Raw genomic sequence first — 7827 nt, 5'->3', positions numbered from 1 at the left:
GGCCCCAGGTGAAAGCCAGCCCCAGCAACAGCAGTTTGTCCACTTCAAGTCCCCAGAGGTCACTGCAGGGAGCAAAGGTGGCGATAAGGGAAACGCAAACAGGAGTGATGGACACGATGGAGAGCAAGAGCTTTACCAGAAACAACGACTCCCACTGGACAGGCATCTATAAACTGAGATGACAGATGAGCCAATTCCCACTGTTTCCTCAAACCACTTGCACAGGTGGCAAAACAAGCAACCAACCCACCAAGATAAATGAGAAACCCCAACCTGCAACATCACAGTGCTGACCAGTTGCCAAGATTTAAGTAGCCCATAGGTCCCTGTTTGCTACAAAACATACATTTAGGAAAGCATGCTGGAGAAGGCTGGCATGTTTTAAACTGGCCTCTGTTTTTCTCCCTAGGGAGAAAAACCCTTTTTTCTCCCTAGAGAGATGGATGCGACAGCTATAATCCAGTTGCTATGCTGGATTTCAGGGACAGTGGCTTGTCCATGTTGAGCCCAAAGCATCAGACAACTGTCAATAAAATCCACGTTCAGAAAGTCGCCAACCCTCCTTTTTCGTGTCCTGGGAACCACAACTCCCCTCCATACTCCCCACCAATTGCTCACAGGGAGCAATTTCCAGCCTCTTCAAAAGAGAGTAAGACCAGCTTTTTGGCTTCTGGCTGGCCCTTCCAGGCACGAGAGCAGCTTTCTGGGAGACTCGAGTGCTCAGCACAGCCCTAAAACAAGGCTCCTGTTTGAAGTGCATGGATTGAGGCTGGATTAAGAAAACCCAGGAGGAGTGCTTAGCTCTGCTCCTGCTCTAAAAAGGCTGCAGAGCAGCAGCAGCCAACGCAGCTTCATCCAGCTCAGCCCTCCATGTGATCCCTTGCAAGGGCCGGGGAAGCGGCGATTTCGTATGCGCGGTCCGACGTGATCCGGGAGCAGGGAATGGCAGGGCATGTGCTCAGCTTCCCAACGCTGCAGGAGAACCCAGAGGGGAGCTGATCCTCCCTGAACCAGGAGAGGGGAATGGCAGGGCCCGGGCTCTGCTGCCCGATGCTGTGGGAGCACCCGGAGCGGAGCTGCTCCCCCTGGGAGGCTGCGGGGGCACCCAGAGAGGAGCTCCTCTGGTTCTCACTGAGAAGGAGGATCAAAAATCTCCTCAGGAGCCGGCAAAGAACAACAGCAAACACAGGACAGAACGCCACCATTAACCCCCAGTAGAGCCTGAAGGGCCTTGCCCTGCTTGGGTGCAGAGCAGGTCCCAGGCAGACAATTATCTGTGGCTTGAGACAAGTTTAGAGAATCCCTTCTGAAGTCTCCCACTTGCAAACATCTTATTTCCTCCCTCTAATCAATGCAACGAGCAGGCTTAGTGCAACACAAACAGGGAACAGAGGATGAAACAATTTTCCAGCCCATACCTGAAGGTGCATCCTTCTTTTCTCACCAAGCAGCAGGGAGGACGTTGCTGTCTCTCGGTAATTTTCCAACATCCTGTGTTGCAGGTAGATTTATGCACTGATCATAGTTGAAGCTGTTAATAAAAAAGTGCAAAGAAAACTGATTTTACTGTGAAGTGCAGGGCTGCTTTTCTCCCAGCTTTGCATTATCATGACTTCCTCCTTTTTTAATCTTTTTTTCTATGATTGACCATGTTTGGGGTTCAAAGCTTCAAAAATAAATCGCGGATCGTCTTTCATCTACTATGCATGAGAGAGTCAGAATCATTACATGGTTTAAATGGATATTTTGGGAGCAACTCTGGACCAAGCAGTTCCTGCTTTAACTGGGAGCCAGAGGGATGAAGCTAATTTGCAAATAATGTTACATGCTGGTTTTGCTTGAACGCAGGGAAAAGCTGCAGTGGCTACTTGTCATTCTTTGTGAGAAATTGAACAAAATGGAAATCAGTTCACTAGTTAAAAACGAAATATATATATATATATAAAAAAAAAATCTGCAGCAGACCAATTTCCCCAGCACCAGGGGAACATCCCAGGACTGCAATTAAGCTGTGGCTCAGCACGAGCCCTACAGCTGCCTGAGCACTGAGGACAAACACACTGGCCGTCCTTTCCCTGGGAGCAGGTTTTTAACTCGGTGAGCTGTGAGCTTTTCCACAGCTCCACTTGAGCCACTTCTTCCTCAGGCAGTTCAAAAGTCAACTTTCCCCTTTAGCATCAGTCAGGCCTTCCCCCAGGAGCAGGGAGCTCTGGATTCTGCAGCACTGCACCTTCACAGGGAATCACCTATCGATGACTTTGTGGCTAGTGTCTACAAGGGGAAGCAGAGGAGCTAATACAATGTAATTTTCTATGTTTACTGCATTATTACAGTGGTTGAATCTGCTGATTAGTTCCCTTTTTTTTTTTTCCGTCTCGTCCTAAGCATCCCTTTTATTTTTGCCCTGCTTATCTGCATAGAGTCATTTATTCACATGGCTGCTGTTACAGCAAGCAGGGCCAAAGCTATCATTTCTCCTCCCTCTCACATTTTAATCTTGCAGACCTCAATCTCTGTGATACCGCTATTACTTTGTCCATATCTGATCTAACGGGAACCTGCCATTATTCTTTTTTTTTTTTGGCCTTAAAAAGAGAAAACTAATCTGAGCAAAAGATCATGGTGGCTGTGGCACTAATGATCCCTGGCATACCTCCTTGCAATGAATCCAGTGCTAGAACAGAGAATGTTTGTTTCCCTTCTCTCTACAGAACTGCAGGACTGACCCCTCATGCACAGGCAGCTCCCACGAATAAACAACATTGCCCCAATCTCCTGGGGGATCCATTTCTCTGCCAACTATCTCAGCAGCTCTTCTTATTGTCTTATTTATCCAGGCAGTGGAAAAACAACTCAAGAGGAGCCACTCTTCAACAACATGACTGTTACTGGTTTATTCAGATTTGCTCCCCTACGAGCTAGGAAAGCCTCTTGCCCCAGTGGTTATTGACTGAAAAGAGAGTGGGGAAATTTCCTGTAATATGAATAATAACAGAAAAAACGCTCTTCCTTCCTGTTCTTTGAAGATCATGGCAAGACATTTTGCCCCCTGGGCTCCCTAATGCTTCCCCCCTCCCAGCTCTGAGCTATCACCCCAGCTGGAGACCATCCACTGAAGCACCAAGCCAAGATGCTCTGCATACACCAGCCACATCGGCCAGAAAGGATTTACTTGGGAGAGGCAAGGAGACAAATTGAGGAATCCCTCTACCCCCTTCTCCTGCATCCTGAGGCTTTTCAATCAGTGGCTGTTCACTAAGTATTCTCACCTCATGTCCACAATCTGCACCCTCACTGTGGTTTGTACCTAGGCCGTGTTCTTCACCTCTGCTTGTAGTCCAGAGACCTCCACGTGCCCCCCCTTCTCCCAGGAATATTATAAATAAATCAGGGGCTGTGTTCAGCTCTTGGTCTGTGATGCAAGCAAGGATGTGGAACTGCTTCAAAGACACACAGCACTAGCAGGGCACAGGGTCTTGCCTATCCCCTGTCCAGGATTTACACAGATGAGACTTCTGGAAATCAAACTGAGTCCTTAACCACATCCTCTGCTGATTTGGAAAATCCCTTGCTCACAGAACTCACAGCTGCCCAAGCTGTGGCACTGCAGGAACCTGAATGTTTCTTGGTCTGCATGCACCCCAGCGTGTATTGTATTCAGTGTTAATGAAAGATTTAATGTTCTAAAGAGCAATTTTAATTTTAAAGGTACTAATATTCATCAGCTGTCCCTCACTACACCTCACAAGCCTGAGAGCTGTAACAAAAGAGCAAATTCCAGCTCAGAGCATCTGTAAGCTGTGATCCACAGCCCATCTCTACAGCTCAAGGTCCCACAGGCATTTTCTGCAAGTAGTGAGGACCCTCAAAGATCTTCTAATGTGAGCAACCATAAAAAGCCAAAAATGGCAAAAAAAAAAAAACAACAAAAAACCAACAAACTCTGTTATCCTTGTATTTGAAAAGCAGGACTAAAAGAAGCCTCCCAGCTCTGCAACACCATTCTGACTTCTCCTGTGCCAGTCTGCACCCCTGTGATCCTCCCAGGAGCCCAGCAGCAGCCACAGCAGTCATTAGATGGTGGTAATTTAGTTCCAAGAGAAAGCCTGTATTTCCAAATGTGTCCCTTGCCCTCCTCCTCCTTGGGAAAATGTAGCACCTTGCAGGAGCAAGAGCCAAACAGAAGTCACAACAGACCCATCCCAAATCAGTTGTTGTAGGACAGGACTGTCCATATGATCATGTAACACCCACCTCACCTCCCAAAAGTGGCATTTGCTCCCATCAGAGGTGCTCCATCAGCACCAGGAGCAGGGCCATTTCTGTCCTGAATCCTGCAGCTACTCAGTAGGACAAGCAGAGCAGGAAGGCACCAGCCCAGGCAGGGGATCTGTGTGTCAGAAGGGCACATGTGCAGGTACAAAGCATCCTTTGCACACCAGCAGCTTCCCTGCTGCCTTGGCACATCAGCACTGCTGGTGAATCACATCTCCTTTGTATTTCACTTGGAGGAACAGGGAGAAAGACGTATTTCACAGAAGAGAGTCACAAAGAGGCCCACCTAGGAAAACAGGCTATTTTTGGCACTATAATCCCTTTCCTGTGAAGAAGAGAGGGAGGCCCAAGAGACCGAAGGAGCTGCTGAAGCCCAGAGAGGAATCTGGTAGCAGTGCCGGGGGCATAATTCAGGTATCAGGGACCAACAACCAGGACTAAGACCTGTTTCAAGACTATAGACCTCTGCTTCACCACCTGCCTGCCCACCAATCCTGCTGTGAGCCATGCCAGTGTGGGATGCTGCAGAGCAAGAAGGTAACCAGGAGCACTCTGTTTGCTTCCACAGACCTTTCCCAATCATGCAAAGACCTGGCTCTTCATTTGAGTGCTAATTCTCACTCTCTTTCATCCCAGTTTTTTGCAGCTTTTCCACAAATCCAGAATACATTTGAGCGATCAGCACAATGTTTAGTGAGAAAATCGTATGCTACATTTCCGCTTGGCATGATTTTGAAATGGTTAAGCTGTTAAGCCCTGAAAGGGAAGTTTTAAGAATACCGTGAATAAAAGAAGCCAAAAACAAAAATAAACCAACAGCAGCAAAATTAGAGCATGACATAAAGGAACCATTTGGATGGATCCTTTCTTCCAGAGAAATGGTGCATGCTGGCTGCTCCAATGTCAGGATCTCTGCAGTTGTGTAGCACTTGGACTTTCATTACAATGGCAAAGAAATAATGGAAAGCACACAGGAGAGGGAGGAAGATTTTCTAAGCTGTCATCAAATCCCTTACAAACTTCTCTAAACCGTGGCCACATGGTCCCTGAGGCTCCCTTTGCCCCACTCTGTCCCAGCAAGGGAGATGCTATCAGAGCAGGAAGGGGCTGCTTGACACTCACATAAGGACAGGCAGTGGTCCAGGGTGGGGTAGTCCACCCAGAAATGCTTCTATACCCACATTTACCAGATAAACTCCTCCAAGGAGAAGCAAATCCTGTCCCAATATGTGTCTCACACAACACAACCCCAGTGATGCTGGTCTAAGGAGAGCAGGTTCTGCCCAGAGTGTTCTGGGCACAGGGGGGACTCCCCACCTTCACCCAACCAACCTGATTCACGCAGTGCAGTGACAGCTGTGTGGCCCCTCTGTCCCCTGTGTCACCCTGAGGTCCCTCCTGAATCAGGCATGGCTTTGCTGCTGTGCACACTGACTCAGTGACTTGTGCAGCCAGGGCTGAAGGACACAGCTCAGCCACAACCACTTTACACTGATTTTTGTCATAAAATGTGATACAATGCTGGATGAAAAGACCTCCCAGAATCCATACGTGTGACACTGTCCCACTCCAGCTGTGATACAAAGCGTTAAGGTAATGACAGTTGCATTCATACCTGCTACTTTTAGATCCACCCAACCCAGAGCAGCTGAGAGGAACAAGGGCTCTCTTCCTCCCACTCCAGCCTGCCCTGAGCCACTGTGAAGTGTCTGCTAGTCAAAGAGTTCCTGCAAGAGAGCCCTCCCACCTGGGAGGGCCTGGATCAGAGACATCAGGTCAGGTCATCTACAAAGGTATTGGTGGGGAAAACATCGTTCCTGAGCACATTCATGTCTGTGCACATCTGTGCAGAGGTCAGGCACGCTCTGGCTAAGGGCATCTCCTGTCCAGTTCTGTACCCTGACCCAGCTTCAGCTGGGAGTGATAAAGAAGATGAACAAACAGCCAAAACCAGCCCTTTCTCCCACGCCCTACAACTTCTCCAGCTCAGGTCCTCACTCCTCCTTCTTTCTGAAGTGCCAAAGGATCTCACACTGGGTCTGCAGTCACAGGATGAAGCCATGACCTGTACCCCCAAACACCTCTGCTCCCCCAAGAAAGGCAGGAACCGGAGCAGTCAGCCCAACACCCATATCCACCCTGGGAGGAGTTCTAGGACTTGTCCAGACAAAGTCAACACCAACCTGAGTCACCACTGGCAGAAGTCCTGCTTCAAAAAAGAAACTGAGCTCACAGTCCCAGAGTCCTCCCCTCCTGGTTCACCCTCCTCCAGAATCCTGAAACTGCAGCTCCTCTGGAAAGCTCTCTGTCTACACAAGCAGAAACTCTCTATGAATCTAGGAAGTACTGACAAAACACTGGGATTTTATTTTTATTGGAAAAACCAAGCCCCCTCTGCACGTGCCCCTCCCCTGGTAACAAACAGCATCTCTGCAGCTGCTGATTACCCCTGAAGCACAGCACACACAGGAGCAGGCCACGAGACAGGGTGCAGCACATGGGGACCCGCAGAGGACTTGGGCTGAGTAAAAAGCACAAGTGCTTCATTGCAAGTCAAGGGCCAGCACTTCCACAAGGAGAATTTTACTCTGCCCTGATTTTTATATCACAAACTGCTTCTATGGTGTGGTCTCAAAGAGCCCTTGCTCCTCCTCACCCAGGGAGGAAGCCTGGCAGCCTCATCCCAGGACACTGCTTACACTTCAGGCAGAGAGTAATTCCTCTGGATAAGGTGGGTAACAGCACAGTGCTGCTCATGCTCAGGGATGCACTCACCTCCCACCAACCATGAGTGCACGTGGGCTCCAAGTTGCCTTCTATTATTTTAAACTTCCTCCATCCCACTTCCAGGTGAGCTACTGGGATTCGTGGGAGGCTGGAGCTGGATCTTCAGTTGTTGTACAGAATAACACCTAAACAAGGATGCACCCCTTTCTTCCCCCATCTGAAGTGCCGTTATCAAGTGCTAAAGTTCTTTAAAGAAATTACTGGGCAAGTGTCCTTACTATGGCAGCACCAAAGAATAAAAGAGCACAGGGCAAAAGTAAAGCAGTGTCTGTGGAGGGGGACTCCTGTCCATGGGTATTTCTCCACACTGGCAGCCTGGTGACTCTCAGTACAACACACAACTTCATGACAAAAGGTGCTGAGAAGGTGCTGGTGAAGAAGGGAAACTGTTTTTACCTCCCTTTTGTTTTTCAAGCGCTTCTGCTGGCACTGGCTCCTGGACATGCATTTCACCATGCCCAGCTGAGCATGTTAACCCAGGAGCACAGACCCAGGCCCTGCTGCCTGTGGGCTCCACTGTGGATCAGCTGGCTAATGAGGAAAAGGTTTGTTTGCATTGCTGGCATTTGGTATTTGCAGCATGCCCGGAGCACAGGATGGTCACAGGAGTTAACCTTCACACCACACACCTTCCTGAATGCAAAATCCTCCTACCAGCCCTCTGTGCCATCCCAGGATGACAGGGCAAGGTCACAGCACCCAGCTCTGCCCCCAGAGCAGGCAAGGCTCCTGTGAGTCTGCTGAAGCCACTGCAGGCTGAGGCAG

General features: G+C 49.0%; 1 protein-coding gene across 2 annotated transcripts in view; it reads right to left on the bottom strand.

Annotated features, from left to right (window-relative positions):
- The window catches only part of ELFN1 (extracellular leucine rich repeat and fibronectin type III domain containing 1), a 104347-nt gene that overhangs the window by 79743 nt on the left and 16777 nt on the right, over window positions 1–7827 (bottom strand). For both annotated transcript variants that reach the window (XM_038151355.1, XM_038151356.1), the window contains exon 2: window positions 1419–1531. The gene's annotated coding sequence lies outside the window, so the exon portion shown is untranslated. The remainder of the gene's footprint in view (window positions 1–1418; window positions 1532–7827) is intronic.

Source organism: Motacilla alba, chromosome 14 (assembly GCF_015832195.1).
Source record: "Motacilla alba alba isolate MOTALB_02 chromosome 14, Motacilla_alba_V1.0_pri, whole genome shotgun sequence".
Taxonomy (NCBI): domain Eukaryota; kingdom Metazoa; phylum Chordata; class Aves; order Passeriformes; family Motacillidae; genus Motacilla; species Motacilla alba.
Note: the sequence above shows the minus strand (reverse complement) of the source record. Positions and strands in the feature narration are given on the sequence as shown.